Here is a 16,369-nt window from a genome sequence, read left to right as displayed (position 1 = left end):
GTGGAGCCACTTCATATTGGGCTCGGGTCTGAAGGGGTGGACCCGTGTTTTGGAGGATGCGTCTCCCTCACTTGGGAGTAGCAGTGCAGCAGGGCACTGCAGCCTTTGAAGACCCCCCCCCCCCCCAGCGTCCAACCCTGGGCGCCCCCAGTTTACCGGCCGCTCTCGTTTCCACGCGTTCGCTTCGCCCGGCCGCTCGTTCCCTTTGTTTTCCTCACCTCTTCCAAAAAGTGTTTATTTTCCCCTCCCTCTCCCTCTTTCTCTCACTCTCTCCCTCCTTTCAGGAAATGAATCCATAAATCCCCATCCTGTTTTTCAGGCCTAGGAATTCCGACCCCCAGGAGGGGGGGCGCTAAGCTGAGCTGAGCTGAGCTACGCAGTGGTCCCCCCCCCCCCCCCCATTTCTCTCTCTCCTTCTCCCTCTCTTGCGTTTTGCTTTTCACGCTTACTTTGACCTTATCTGGGATGGGGTGAGATCACACCTCGCCCCTCCAAAACCTCGGTCGCCCCGCGTCTCTCCGTGCCCTATAATGGGCAGTGCGACGCGGAGCTGTTGCACAGAGATTGAGAATGATGTGGGAGTTAATGGCTTCTCCTCGTGCGTCTGCCTGGGGGAGCGGCGGCGTATGCTAACGAGGTCTGATTGAAAATAGACCCGGGCGCGCGCAAGCCCCCGGAGCTCGTTAACCATGCCCGGCTCGTTCAAATCCGCAGAGCGCGTTCCCACCGCGTGCTCGGGCAGGGGAAAGTTGATAAGAGAGGGGGTGAGCGAGACGGCTTTGGGAAGAGAGAGCGGTGTGTGATGCAACATCAGTTGTGGACTCTGACCTTTCGGATCAAGGTTTCCTTCCCCCGCTTTTATCAGGTAATTTTATAAACGGCTGTTCGTTTTGTCCAAAAAACTATCGAATGTCCTAGTCTGGATGTAAAAAGGCCTTCCGGGTAGGATTTGAAACCGCCAAAGTGCTAATTGGACCACACTATTCAGCGTTATAGTTAAAATGTTTTTTTTCAGTTTTAAGGTGTGTTGAGTTTTATTTGTTTGAAAGTGTAATCCACTCCAATTCATGTTTATTAAGGTGTTTTTCTTTTCTGTAGATAAAAAAAAAAAAAAAAAAAAAAATGTATTATCTATCAAGCTGGTCTTTCAAGGGACATGTTTCTCAAATGTTTATTCAGGCTGCCCTTTGAAGGCACAGAATTTTGCCCTGTCCTGGAAATAAAACCGGGGGAAAGTATGTGGCTGGATTTTTAAATCGGCCTGTGACCGGGAGTGTGGTCTATATCGAGTGTCGTTTTCAGATGTTGTCTCTGAATAGTATTTCCAGAGAAATCCCTGATAAATGGGAAAAAGATGCATCTGACGGATGTTGTAATTCATACCAGAATTAGGCGGCTATAATCTCACCTGCTGGGTTATATTGCTGGAAACTGCAATCTTAATATATAATTACCATCTAAGTGACCTTATTTACGGTCTCTGAAGGCTTTTGAATGCTTAATTATGTATACGGAGCGGTATAAAATAGGGCGTTTTATCCAAGTGTCCTTATCGACATTTTGAGCTGTGTGGAGCATTAGCTACCTCATGTTCCGGTATCAGTTTGGTGTCTCGAGGCAACTGGGTGCCCAGCGCTATAAAATACTCCATAAGAACGAGAACAAGGGTGATCTTGTCTTTCTCGCTCTCCTTTCAGTATCCGTTTTTCTAGCTGTCAATTTGGCATGGGGCATAAAAAAAAAAAACTTGTTACCCAGGACAGGTCCTTTTATTATTTTCTATTATTTATTTATTTTCTGGAAAACTTTCCATACAGAGCAGCGGATTTAACGTAAGCCCTTTTTTTCCCCTTTTTTCTGATTATGATTAATTTTTTTTTGAGAACATTTAAAAGATACCCTCTTAAGCGGTTTTAAGTCCCCGCTGCGGTTGTGAAAACGGTTGACGGGGCCTCGGCTCTCCGCTCGTATTACACAGGGAGGCTTTACTGGGAATTGATTTCCCTCCCTTGCCCATCATCCCGCTCTCTCCGGCCTCCCCTCTGGAAGCCCGGCGGGCTTTCTCCGGGCCTGAGGCAGCCGTCATTACGGGACATGTCAATATGGCTCCGGCGGCAGCGGAACGCTGTTGCACGGGGAGATGTTATTAAGTAGATCAAATTAGTTTGTCAGATCCATTTCGAAAAAGGCACTGTACGCTCAAAGCACGAAGCACTTCAAATATGTCAATTTCACATAGTCTGCAATTATTCATGGAATATTAAATTCGGCACATGCGAAGAACTTAATTGGAAATCTTGTATTTGGGGGGATGTGAGACTGTTTTTGGTTCGGGAGGTACGCATGGTCCCAAGGGAACGGGATTGCGGAGCTGAATTTGGGGGGGTGGGGGCAGTCAAGGAGAAGTACGGTATGCGTGATACAACTGTGAAATGCGAGTGCTAAAGTCTGTGATGTTAACAAATGTGATGTTATACCGTTGCCGTTTTTATTTTATTCATTTTTTTTTAATACAAATCTGTTTTTACAGATGAGGCCGCCTTTACACCATTAACTCGAGCTTAGCCCCTTCTCCTGAAGAACCAAAATGTTAAAATCAAAAACCTCTTAACTTTTTTCAATTCTTAAAAATGATAAGAGTCAAGGGTTCATGTATTAAGTAGTTTTTGTTTGGGCTTTTGCGAAACCTTAACTGAAAACCGTCCCGTTGTTTGGCAGTCTCCGCTCATAGCCAAGCTAATCTTCGCGTTTCAGAATGATGAATGGTGTTATTACATAAAGCCTGCCTTTATCAGTGGAAAGCAACTAAAGGCCAGTTAAAATGGGCTGGAAAGCGACCGACAGGGACGTGCTAACACGCGATCCGCTCTTTCACGTGTGCGGTTGGAGATCAACACGCCCGATAGGAGCTGGAGAGCAGGCTGGTGAGGTGGCAGTGCGGATGTTATGTAATGGGCTTCCAGCAGAGATACGCTGTGTGCTGCTCTCCTCTCCCGGCGTGCAACCGAGAGCCGTATGGGCGTTAAAAACCTCTTAAGTTTTTTTTACACTTGGGGGGAGCGTGAGGTTTTGAGGGCTGAGCAGACTGGCTCGTAGCTACTCCAGGACTATGCCGCAACCCCCCCCCCCCCCCCCCGGCCCCAAACAGCCGGCTTATCCCAACGACTGCCCGCGTCTGGCTGACCTTTGTCCCATTTCCAGAATTACGCTCCTGCAGCTATAAAACCTCCCCCCCCCCCCCCCCCACACAAAGTTCTTCCTCTTTTTTTTTTTTCTTCTGTTCTTTTTCTTCAAGGACAGTGTAGTGATCATTAGCCCAAAGGTTGTGGCCAGGCTGTCAGGCTGAGGTGCCTCTGTGGTTCGCCACGCTGCAAAATTCGAGAACTGAGTTGATTTCAACAAGTATGTTAGAGATTTAAAATCTAAAAACGTATTTATTAGTTTTTTGCTAAATGACAAAAATGGTGGCAATGAGGTGAGATTGTTTGACTCATTTCGGGATTTGCCAGTGGGGTAAGAAGGTTTCACTTATCAAGCAGTAGCAGTAACAAACAAATATTTTTGACTCAAGGTAGAAAAATAAGATCTTAAGTCTTATCATAAGACTACAGCAGTTCTTAAGACTATCATTTTTTGCAGTAGGTATGCTGTGGATTGGAGAACTGGGGGAACCATCAAGTTCACGTCTGGGGTTTTTTTTTCCCCTGCCATTTTGTCTCTGTCTTAAAGCGGCACAAGCTTCCTCCCGCCTGAAGTGCTTCTCTTAAACTCTTATCCGCTCCAGTCCTCTGCATGGCACTGCCTCTACAAGCAGCGTTTTAATTCAATTCTCTACAATCGTATTGATCTTCTGAAAATGAAATGGCCATTTTCGGTCTGCGGTGCATGGCGTATGATATGATATACGGATGCGAAGATGCACCACACAGATACGCTTGTAAGCGGTTTCCTTAAAGTGCAGGAGCAATAAATATCATTTGATTATGAGATTAAAATGACAGAGGAGTCATTTCTGGAGGTGAAACGCAGATGACCGAGTACTGTAAACCTTCTACACCCAGGGTGGCGACGGAGGGGAAAACCAGGTGTTCATTCTCCCTGTGCCGTCACCCGTAACCCTGCAACCTTCCACAAAACCGCCACCAACCACACCTCCCCACTTCCTTTCACAACCCTTTACATTACACAGAACCAAACCAACACGGTGGTCTAAAGAAACCCTCTCCACATCAAACCACCACTGCCCTCCGCTAGCATGACACCTCTGTACATTAGACGGAAGGAAAAAAAACCTCCCCGTATCAAAACCACCGCCCCGCCATGCCGCAGTCACAGCCGTGTGCCTGACTGAATTCAGTGGTTGTGGACCGTACTTCCTATATCACACCACCCCTCTCACAGCACCTCGGCCTCTGCCTTTCACGCGTGTTCAGGCTGGAACAGAGAGCGGTCTGCTAGGAGGTAGTGGCGGCCATTTCAACACACCGCCTCTTCCCATAAGCGCTGTTGTGAGACGACTCTGCAGGAAACCGAAGCCAACCCTTTACGGGCATGCGACCGTTTTGGAAATGAGAGAAATCGGCAAGATTTAAATGCTTCACAATTCATGTACAAATGTGCCAATTGACATGTATACGGTACAGTATACAGTACTGTGCAAAGGTGTTAGGTATATACATACATTTTAACTGAAATTTTACTGAAACAAAAAAAAAAAGTTTCAGTAGAAAACGGCACATTTCCAAACCAAATTTGAGATTTCCAAAAATTAAATTCATTTTTTTAAATTTTGTATTTCCTTAAAAAAAAAATTTAACCTCTTTTCAGATAAAATCCTTTTTTTGGCATTACTTGGCGAGCCAGAAGCCAATGGAGATGGTGTAATTTGATTTAGTTTCAGATCGTTTATTGCTCTTCATAGTGCATTTTTTTAGATTAAAAACTTTTAATTGCATTATTTTTGTAGGCATCTTCGCTTTACGCATTTTTATTTTAAGTGCCTAAGACTTTTGCACAATACTTTATATATTTTCCCAAAACTCTGCAGTATATCGCAGCTTGCTCCATTTCCGGAAGGATCCGACCGTAGTGTGCTTGTGTGTTTTGGCGGGGGTGGAACAGGCCTCAGTGGGGGTGGGGATTGGCACGCTCTTACAAACAGTGGCTCCAAACTGCTTCTTCCCGTAAAGGCCAGCGTGTCGTCACCGGACTGGGAGCTGGAGGGCCGGCCAGGGCCACGGCGGGAGGGGGGAGGGGGTGATACCGTGTTTGTCAGAGGGCGGGGGAGTGGAATAAGAATTCCTCTGTGCTGACTTTCCTCTCCCTTCGAGAACAATGTCCGCTTCGTCTCTCCGGCACGGTTAAGGAATTTGTGTGGACTCGGATTAAAAGTTCAAATTGAGGGGAGAGCGCGTGGTGCGGTCCGTAAGGTGGCCCGATGTCAACCCGTATGGGCGGTTCCGCAGTAACTGACGTTACAACTGCTGGATATTTCTGTGGTAAAGCCCAATACAGCTACATAATGGAGACTGATAAGAGTTATTTCCTCCTGAGGGTCATAAAAGCATTATGTCTGTCTGTATTGGACTTTATAAAAAGAAATGGTTCACACACAGAAATGCACTTCCAAATGTTATTTGTTATATCCTGAAAGCAGCAGGCACACAAGACACCCAAACAGTTCAGCAAGTGGCCTTCTTCAGTGTGTGGACTTTACTGCTCTCATATCCTGCAGCCTGAATGTCGGTTAACTTGGAATTGCCCATATACCCCACCACCACCCACCCACGATGGTGATTTCTGTGCTGTGATCTCATCTGTGTGTGTAGCTGTCCTACTTCTCTACATCTGAATGAAGTGAGGATTTTCATAAGGAGGGGCAGGCTGTCTGCTGGGAGGCTGCCACCGTACCCTTTGGCGAGGTACTTAACCTGAACTGCTTCACTTCATATCCAGCTGTATTGATGGGTTGTGTGTGTAAATTTAATTTGTGTAAATCACTCTCTGTGCAACTGCTGATTGCCTGAACTTTAAGGCAAAGAGCACTGACTGTATGTCTGAGATGTAAGGTCATGCCCTCTGAAGTTTACAAAAATGGAAATCAAAATGTTTCATTTCAGCAAATGGGGAACTAGGAATGTTTTGGCTGCTGTTGTAAAAGTCTTAAAACAATTGGCTGGCAAGCACCCCATGGCATTAATACAGGGTAAAACTGTGTTTCTAGCTCACCAAAAAAGTTTGACGCTTTTTTATTTTGAAAAGTGCTACAAAAAAAAGCCACCCTTCCCTACTGTAATTTTTAAAATGATTAATATCACGGGAAGCTATCTGCCTTAACGGCTGCTCTCCCTGCATGCGTAGTGTCATTAATTCAAATTGAATTCCGTTAATAACTTTCCAAAGTAATTAATGGCCTTTAAGGATGACTGCAAATCGTGAATGGAGACGAAGAACAATCGTTAGGAAGTCAGGTAGACATGTATTGGTGTACTAAGCTGAGCACACGCCATCCTATTCAGTCCAGATTGATTTTGATCTGTCTTGAAATGAAATCAATCTTATTTGGAGGTCTGCAAGATTTCATAGAAGAAAGGCCTTTTTCTTTTTCTTTTGTCTTCTGTTTGCAATGCAAAACGTAGTGAATAACTTGGGATGCACAGTTTGGTTGATATGATGACAATTCTCTATCTCAATGTTACCGTCTCACCTTACGGTATAGGTTCGTGGAGGATGGGCATGACCCTATAGCCGGGTTCTCCCCAAGATTCCTTCCCCTGTTTTCTCCCCTTAAGGGAGTAGTTTACCTCATGCTGTTTGGGGGTTCAGGGCTGGTATTTTTTATTCCCTTGTGTAACAGAAAGAGCTGTGCGTGTGTGCGTGTGTGCGTAAAATGGTGCAACGAAACAAAAAAATCCAGTGAGCAGCAGTTCTGCAGACAGAAAGTCTTGTTAATGACCAATGGCCAATGCCAGATGGCCGATGCCAGACAGAATGTCAGACTGGTGAAAGCTGACAGAAGGTGACAGTAACACAAATAACCACACATTACAACAGTGGTATGCAGAAGAGCATCTCTGAACACACACTTCATAACTCTTAAGTGGATAGTTTAAAGTCTAAAAATAAGTCCAATACCTAATGTAGTGCTCACTGAGTGTATGTATGCGTGTGTTCGCACATGTTCAGAAAAATAATATTGCTAGACATTCTTTGGTATATCTGTAAAATTGCACATAAAAGTAGCCGTATGTAGGGTCTAACGGAGTAGCCAGTCCATGTTTTGCACTGCATGTGTGGTCCTACGTTGGATGTCAGGTTCGCCAAATGCGGACTCAAACTGGAATGTTATCTCACAGTGAATGTTTGCTTTTAGAGCAATGGTGTTCATTTTCCATAAGGAAATGAAAGGCTTGAATTGATTCAGTTCTGTGGTTAGCACGTACACTCTGTGACAGTCTTTCTGGATGAGGCTCAGTTCACAGTTCCATATACACATTTGGACAGCTCGCTATTCCACCTGTCGGATGAATATGGGTGGGCTTGTGTCTCTCTCTCTCTCTCTCTCCCTCTCTCTCACCGAGAGTGTGCTTTCCTTTGGGTACGACGGTGGAAATCCTGCGGCTCTTTCATGGTTTGAATTTGAGGGGGGACAGCCAGGAGAAACTCTTATCTCTCTCAGGCAGACATATTTATATTTTAGTGATTACCTCCCAACTTGCTAAATGTGTTCCTATCTGAGTTTTGCCCCGCGTTTGCCAGTGAATTTGCACGCACACCCCTCTCTGCAGACTCTCAGAAATAAAGGTACGAAAAGGTTCCTAAAAAGGTACAAATGCTTGTAGCTGGGGTGGTACCCTATAGGTACATATAATTGTACCCCTAGCCAGCAATATATAATTAATTTGTACATATATTTTGCTAGAAATATATTTATATTATATATATTTACTAATTTGTACCCAAAGAGAACGTGACGTCCATGGTACATTTGGGAAATTTGATCCTTGAAGAGCAAAAATGTCACTTTCTTTCTGAGAGTGCAGCCAGGGCGCTCGGTCAGACGTCGGGCTTACAGGGTCATGCAGTCTTAATTATTTTTCATCAACTGATTGCGTGGAGAGGGAGGCAGTCTGGCGGAGAAAATTAGAAATCCATCCTCCCTTGACCCTTTGACCCCACCCCTTCTTTCCACGGTCCTCCTGCGCACAACCTGGAGGAATGCTCATTGACAGCAGTTGGACCAGAGACTGCGGTCACCGCGTGACATCATGGGCTCTCTGAACCACCGTCTAAGGACAGGGGTGTGCCATTCCTGGCATTGTTTTGTTGCATTTTTCACAATTTCCTGCCTACTTTCAGTTCCCCCTGAATAAAAAAAAATGCACTGTTTGCCTTTGCTTTTGCCAAAGTTTGCAGAGTTGATTCTGCTTCCTCCTCCCAAACTCCCTTAGTGAACAGTTCTGGGCTTCTCCTAGTAAAACCCACGGTTATATTTTTCCCAAGCTCTACAAAGCCAGCTCAATTTGGTCTGACTGATAGAGCTCAATTGTGATTTATTTGCAATCTGTCATTTTTATTTCCTTATGGAAAATATATATATATTTTCTTTCTTCTTTGTATTTTTTTAAAATGGCGCTTTACAAAACTAAAGCTTGTAATTCATGTAATGGCCATAACCGCAGTGTGTTGGCCCTGCTCCGTGATGAGAGCAGGAGTTTGGTTCAGTTGTCCGCTCCCCTCGAGCACTTGATTTAATATGGTTTTGATCAATTTTTTGACAGACGGCAGAGGCGCTGGTGCTAATTCCCCAAATCCAGAGGGTGCTTTTTTTTTTTTTTTACTTCTTGATGAGCTTAGCGGGTCGTTACCCCACCAGTCTCAGAACGTGGGGGGAAACTGACAGAGCGGTTTCCCCTCATTCCTCATATTTCATTCCTTTAATTTCACTTTTTAGCTCGAGCCTGCTCCGCTGTTTCCGCCGACGAAAAGCCATCGTGCCTTGAGTCTTTATGCCGTACCCATTACTGTCATGGTGGGTTTTCCCAACGTGACTTCTCTTATTCTGGGTACCGTTTGAACCATTGCTGTCCACGTGTAATGCTGCTGGTTACTGTGCCGATGAGATCAATCACGGTGATAAATGGTATTGGTAAATGTATATGCATTTATATGGCGTCTTTATCCAAAGCACTGTACAAGTGATGCTTCTCATTCACACACACACACACACACCAACAGCGATTGGCTGCCATGCAAGACACCAACCAACTTGTCAGGAACAAGTTGAGGGTTAGGTGTCTTGGTCAGGGACACTTCGACACACCCAGGGCAGGATCGAGCCAATGCCAGAAGACCGCTCTTACTGCCTGAGCCAATGCCAGACGACCGCTCTTACTGCCTGAGCCAATGCCAGACGACCGCTCTTACCGCCTGAGCCAATGCCAGACGACCGCTCTTACCGCCTGAGCCAATGCCAGACGACTGCTCTTACCTCCTGAGCCAATGCCAGACGACTGCTCTTACCTCCTGAGCCAATGCCAGATGACCGCTCTTACCTCCTGAGCCAATGCCAGACGACTGCTCTTACCTCCTGAGCCAATGCCAGACGACCGCTCTTACCGCCTGAGCCAATGCCAGACGACTGCTCTTACCTCCTGAGCCAATGCCAGACGACTGCTCTTACCTCCTGAGCCAATGCCAGACGACTGCTCTTACCTCCTGAGCCAATGCCAGACGACTGCTCTTACCTCCTGAGCCAATGCCAGACGACTGCTCTTACCGCCTGAGCCAATGTCGTCCCTGGTGGGCCTGCCTGTAGCTCTAGACGTGGGGGGGTACATTAACCCCGTCCCTCTTGGTTATCCTGGACTATCAAGCTCTCATCCTTGGAGGGAAACCCCTGGAGAAAGTCAGGCACTGCAGTGAGGCGGTATCAGGACAGGCTCTTTAAGAGCGCACACCGCATGGAGAGATGCCCAAAGCAGGCACAAACAATTGGACACACATTGAGGGAAGGCATCAAATATGGACCAGGCTCAACCTCTAAGCAGGGCTCTGGTGTATTTCTGTAGGTTTTTTCGTTTGTATTCTTTGGGAAGAGGAGGGAAGCGGTGGAGGTGTCCTGAAGCCACCGTTGCATTCCGCCGTATGCTAAATCCCTGCCCATTAAGGGAGAGCGAGAGAGAGAGAGAATCTGAGAACACAGCGTGTCTCCGGGACCGGCCTCGCCAGATTGACGGCTCTGACCACACACTGGGTGGTGAGGTGGACGGCAGACTACGCAGGGTGTGAAGGCACCGCCGAGGCCAAGACACGTGACCCCATGACCGCTGTCCTGCCTCTTTTCGTTGGCTCTCAAATAAATACCCCGTGTCTGACAAAATATGTCAAAACATACCTTCCTAACCTATAAATCATGTGCGCTCCAACCAGTCTACGTGAAAGATTTTCATTTCTCTGCGTCGCCCTAAAAGAACCCTATAATTACAGGATACAGGCCATCTTGCAGTGCCCAAAATGTCGAAAAAGTTTGAAATGGAGCTTTTTACCTTCAGGGCTGCCAAGCTTTGGAATGACTTTGCCCAGATCATACAGGAAGCAGAAACTGTTTGTTTCTTTAAATCAAGAGTGACGTTACTTTTAGCTTTTAACTTCAGGGCTGCCAAGCTTTGGAATGACCTTTCCCCGATGATACATAAAGCGGAGGTATTTTAATCGAGACATAAGTTACCTTTTTCCACCGTGTTTCTCAGATATAGGGGGGGTGCTTTGGTTCTTGGGCGGTTGCTCAACACCTATCCCCTATAATCTGGCTCAACACCCTGCTTGAAAATTGTTTTTAAACAACCGTTTGAAAAGTAATGTAGTCACCATGCTATGCTAACTGCGAAGTGCCTTATAAGAATTTGCATGTAAATGGTGCGATGTTAAAAACACGGATTTGAGTTCAACCCAAGTCTGCTTCTTAAAACGAGACGAAAATGGGTCGGTGATCAGTGTCATACCTCTTCAGGGAAGGGATCTTGACTCCCTTTTTTATACTAAGATGTTGAATGGATTGTTCTGTTTGAAGCCGTTTCGTTCTTGACGTTGGAGAATTCTGGCTTTAGATTTTGACGGTTTGAAAGAAAACATTTGCCTCCCTCCCAGGCTTTAACTGCAGCCTAATCCCCTCCCTCTTGAAATTGTATAACCATCTATTGAACCTCTAGACAAAATCATTGTCACTTCTGCTTATGTAACTTTTTATTTTGAATCATTTTTTTCCTCTTAACAAAGGAGGTATAATTCCTTCAGGTTAGGTCCTACTTATGTAGAAGTCGTTTACGCACACTCTTGGGATCACCTTGGGGAAAGCTTTGGCTGACTGGTGGAGCATTAACGTGTGTGCCCTAATTGCTTTGGATTCTGACACAGGCAAGTTTTTATGGCATAACCTTAATAAGCCTTAATAAAAGCAACAAAAAATTTAGATCTAAGGACATGCTAAGTTTCACTCTGCTGGTGTGGTGTGGTGTGTGGTGTGGTGGTAGGCCTTCTATTGTTGCTGTGGTGACCAGTGCTGTCGCCAAGCTCCCCTCCCCAGTACAGGAAGTGCATTGTTTTGTTTTTTTTCCCCTTTTTACCTGTCCTGTTATTCAGTCAATCGTCTGGCACATTTACACGCACCGAGGTCACGCACACACACACGTGCTCACACATGTGCTCGCACTACGCGCGATTCCCTGAATTTATGCGGAGAGAGAAAAAGATTTTCTCGTCACTACTGTAGAGGGTGGAGGTCATTTCAATGCAGTAGAGCCATCTTCTAACTCCCGTGAAGAGAATGATTCTTTATCCTGACAGCACCATTTGTATTGTCAGTCTGTTTTCTGGCCTCCAAACACCTTCAGACACTCAATCTTCATGTCTCCACAAAGCCTGCCGGTAGATGAAGCTGACATCTTGAACTGAGCAGTGTTCTGTTTAATGGAAGGGGGTTTGTTTGAGGATTGCTTTGTATGCATTTCTCAGGTTTTGGTTTAAGAAGAAAAATCCCCCGCCTGCTTTCGTATGCCAGAGTCATTTTCCCCTCCCCGCACCGTCATTGTGTTTTTTTTTTTGTTTTTTTTTCCCAGTTCCCGTTAAAAATCTTATTAAAACCCGTCGCCTCTTAAATGCCAGGTCTGAAACTTCCCGCTTTAAGCGGGGTGGTTGTGCAAGAGATTTTCTAGCGGACATTATCTGATCTCGACTCGGAGGACATGGAGCGTGAATCCGAAAGGCCAGGAGTCGGAGCGGTGACATCACCGCTGGAAAGAGCCGGAACATTACCGTAAATCAGGAGGAAGCCGAGGACCTTCACGGGACAGGGAGGACGGGCGGGGGTGTTGAGGATTCAGCCAACTGCATAAACCTTAAAACCCCATTTCTTACACCTTTTTAGATACATTTTCGAAATCACCCATACAGCAGATGCGGGTTCCCACCCGACTCTTAACGTCATGAATCTTCCCCGCGTCGCCTGTCCCCGGCAGTTCCACAGAAGCGTGTTCTGGTGTCTGCTTCTCTTTCCCTGTCCCGTTGTGTCATTACATTACATTACTGGCATTTGGCAGATACTCTTATCCAGAGCAATGTACAGTTGATTAGACTAAGCAGGAGACAATCCTCCCTTGGAGCAATGCAGGGTTAAGGGCCTTGCTCAAGGGCCCAATGGCTGTGCAGGTCTTATTGTGGCTACACCAGGATTAGAACCACTGACCTTGCGTGTCCCAGTCATTTACCTTAACCACTACGCTACCGGCTGCCCAATGTCCAATGTCCATATCACATCCCCGCTTGGTCCTTCATGCTGTGCTTCTGGAGATGTTCTTATGAGCACTTGGAACTGTCCTCCCCTCTAGGGTTTTCAGCACACTTGTCCCTGGTTATGGTTAAGCTCTTTATTGTACATCGCTCTGGATAGGAGCGTCTGCCAAATGCCTGTAATGTAATTAGTATGATACAGATAATGGCATTGCATTTGCTGCCTGTTTAAAAAGCACGTCATTACAATCAACCGGTACATTTAACATCTCATATTATAGGTTATAAGGCCCTCCATGATGCACCACTGGCAGGGGGTGGTCATCGAATCCCTTCCATTAGTTGCTTACCCGAAGCTTTTAGCCAAAGTGACTTACAGTTGATTAGACTAAGCCGGGGTCAATCCCCCCTGGAGCTCTGTGGGGTTAAGAGCCTTGCTCAAGTGTGCACCACTGCACTGATCTTATTGTGGCTACGCAGGGGCTTGAACCACCAACCATCGAGGTCCCAGTCATGCACCTTAGCCTCGAGGCTGCAGGCTGTCCCCTCGCTAATACTCCCTGCAGTGGCCTCACTGGAGCCATGCAAATGCTGCAAACCCAAGCAATAAGTTAATAAACAAGATTTTGATACTCCTATTGAGACTTAAAATCGTATTTATTTTACTTTTTTGCTAAATAAGACAAAAATATGTGACTAATGAGGTGACGCTGTTCACACTCATTTCAATAACATTTCCACTTGTCAAGCAAACAGTAACTTCAAACAAGCTTATAGTTTGTACCTTTTGTATTTTTGTATTTGTACTAGAAACGCTCGTTAAGACGGACATTTGTTCCAGTGTGGAGAAGCAGATGCTCAGTAATGATTGGCTGTTTCGGTTTAAAAATAAATAAGGGAGCCAGAACTCCAGCTGGAGTGGATGCCCCTTTAGCGTCTAGGCCAGCGAATGAGGCGAAAGCCGTAGATCTGCGGTGACCAATCGTGTGCCATGGAGGGCCAAAAGTATTCATTCCGAACCAATCGTCACACCTGCTCATTTCACCAATTGGTTCCCTCCTCTTTGGTTGAAGGGGTGTTATTTGTTTAATGAAATCGGCGGGTGTCGTGATGGAACAAAAACCTGCATACTTTCTGCCTTCCGTGTCACATCACTCCGTGTTGGACACCCCTGCTGTAGTCCTGGAGAGCAACCAGCACACCCAGCGGCTCTCCGGGACCAGGAGTGAGGACCCCAGCACAACCCTGCGGCTCTCCAGGACCAGGAGTGAGGACCACAGCACACCCTGCGGCTCTCCAGGACCAGGAGTGAGGACCACAGCACACCCTGTGGCTCTCCAGGACCAGGAGTGAGGACCCCAGCACACCCTGCGGCTCTCCAGGACCAGGAGTGAGGACCACAGCACAACCCTGCCGCTCTCCAGGACCAGGAGTGAGGACCACAGCACACCCTGTGGCTCTCCAGGACCAGGAGTGAGGACCCCAGCACACCCTGCGGCTCTCCAGGATCAGGAGTGAGGACCACAGCACACCCTGTGGCTCTCCAGGACCAGGAGTGAGGACCACAGCACACCCTGCGGCTCTCCAGGACCAGGAGTGAGGACCACAGCACACCCTGCGGCTCTCTAGGACCAGGAGCGAGGACCACTGGGCGAGCAGCAGCCTTCAGTCAGGAACAGGAACAGCATCGCCACCCTTCCCTCCACCCACAGAGATTGCTCCAAGTCTGACTCAAGGAGTAACAACCAATTTAGTGTCTCTTAACAACTCAACTATGGCTCAGTTTGGTCCAATACTTGCCCGTTATTCAAGGAAGCCATTTCGCAGTGCGGAGGTTTTATCTAAATGAAATTCTCACCTTTTTATTTTTCTTCCCGGCATGGCACTTTGATAGGGAAACCATAACCCCCACGAATAATAAGACCTGGAGTAATACCGCTTAAAGCTCCGAATCGTTTTATTGGCATGTTTTATAAAAGCAGACGCAATAAAGAAATCTTATTTGTTCACGCCGTTATCAGCTTTGAGTGATGGCACTGTAAAAACAAGCGCCTAGCCCAAGACCAATTCCACTGTGTGGTTTAGCCACCACTTTTTTTATTTTATTTTTTATATAGATTTTATAAGAGCTGGAGGTTTTTCATTTACTTTTGTTTTGTTTTTTTTTCAGTAATTGAAAATGCAAAGGATGTGTGTAAGCAATAAACAGTGCGATTTGCGTTTCATTACATTTTTAAAGGAAGGAAGGAAGGCCAGGCGTGGAGGTAACCCTGTGTGTAATTAAAGCTCTCCTCGTATTTTGCTGACATGATGAGGAATGGAAAGGGAGAATTTTACTGTCGTCCGCTAGGACCGTGTTACTCTTCCTCCTCTGGGAGAAAGCGGCAGTGTAGATGACCCATTTTCAGCCTTCTTTCTGCGGCGTTTCAAAGTTACTTACAAACTTTTAAAAAATGTATTTCTTTTTATTTTTTTTGGGGGACCTCTGCACTGACCCAATAACTAGTTAGCCCGCTGTCCGAAAAACACACAGAAATAGCTCTCTTATCATCCCCTTGTTGCTTCTTTTCCCTGGACCTCCCCCACTCTGCACAACTAAAGGGGCAACATTTACTCATTGTAAAGTGTGACCAAGTGCTCAGCAGTACCGTGCTTACTGAGGATTGACCCGACTGTGACCCTTCTTTCCGTACGGCGGCTGTGGTTCTGGGTGACGTTCCTGGTGTGGATGAAAGCCGCACCGGTCAGAACGATTCTGGTGGAACTAGACGCATTAGAGACACCAGTATGAACCACCATATCTGACCTCCCAATAAATGAATCTCTTCCTGCAAGCTGACCACTTAAGAAGGCCACAATCAATTCAGTGGCTCCTCAAATGCTGTTGGGCCTTGACAGGCACAGGATAGAGGATTAGACCGTCTAATTCTGTAGTTGTAAGCGGTGGGATGGCTTTTCGTGAAACGAACTGCCCGAACCACAATATCATGCAGACGAACGGCAGAAATCTCTCATGACCATGTGTAAGTGACAATGGTCTTTCGTGCTCGATATATTTTCATTTAGTTCCAGTCGTGTTTTCCACGGTTTCTAAACAATGGAATCCCTGACTGTGAACAAAGAGTCTATTGATACGCACTGGGTTGAGATGCAGAGCTTTAGTCATTTGTCCAAACACCACTGGTATGTTTAAACAATGCCGTTGTTTCCATTTCGGTTAAGTTAAATGGAATAACAATTTTTTTGTGTAGTGATGATTTGCTGAACGGGTTTTATTTAAGCAGTGCATGCAACGAGTCCACATTTTTTTATGTTGTAGTCATGGTTCTGTGTTTTGCTTCCTGGTGAAGTTGACCAGTGAGTCAACACTAAAACACGGTCATACGATGTTGACTGCTCACCACTGCTTAGCAACGATGACATAATAATACGGGCCTGCACGGTTTGTGCTGGTCATCGAGGCCTTCCTTTGTGTGACATTGTACCATTGACGGACCAATTTCACATCACAAGCATTTTTTTGTGTTTTTGAGTTTTTCCAAATCAACTTGGAGCTTTTGATTTGTGTTTCATACTGATCCAA

At 46.1% G+C, this 16,369-nt stretch overlaps 1 protein-coding gene across 1 annotated transcript in view; it reads left to right on the top strand.

Annotated features, from left to right (window-relative positions):
- Positions 1-16,369, top strand: part of LOC133139256 (rho-related GTP-binding protein RhoA-D) — a 50,306-nt gene that overhangs the window by 12,253 nt on the left and 21,684 nt on the right. The window lies entirely within an intron of this gene.

Source organism: Conger conger, chromosome 10 (genome assembly GCF_963514075.1).
Source record: "Conger conger chromosome 10, fConCon1.1, whole genome shotgun sequence".
NCBI lineage: Eukaryota > Metazoa > Chordata > Actinopteri > Anguilliformes > Congridae > Conger > Conger conger.
This window is presented reverse-complemented; position numbering and strand designations above follow the sequence as displayed.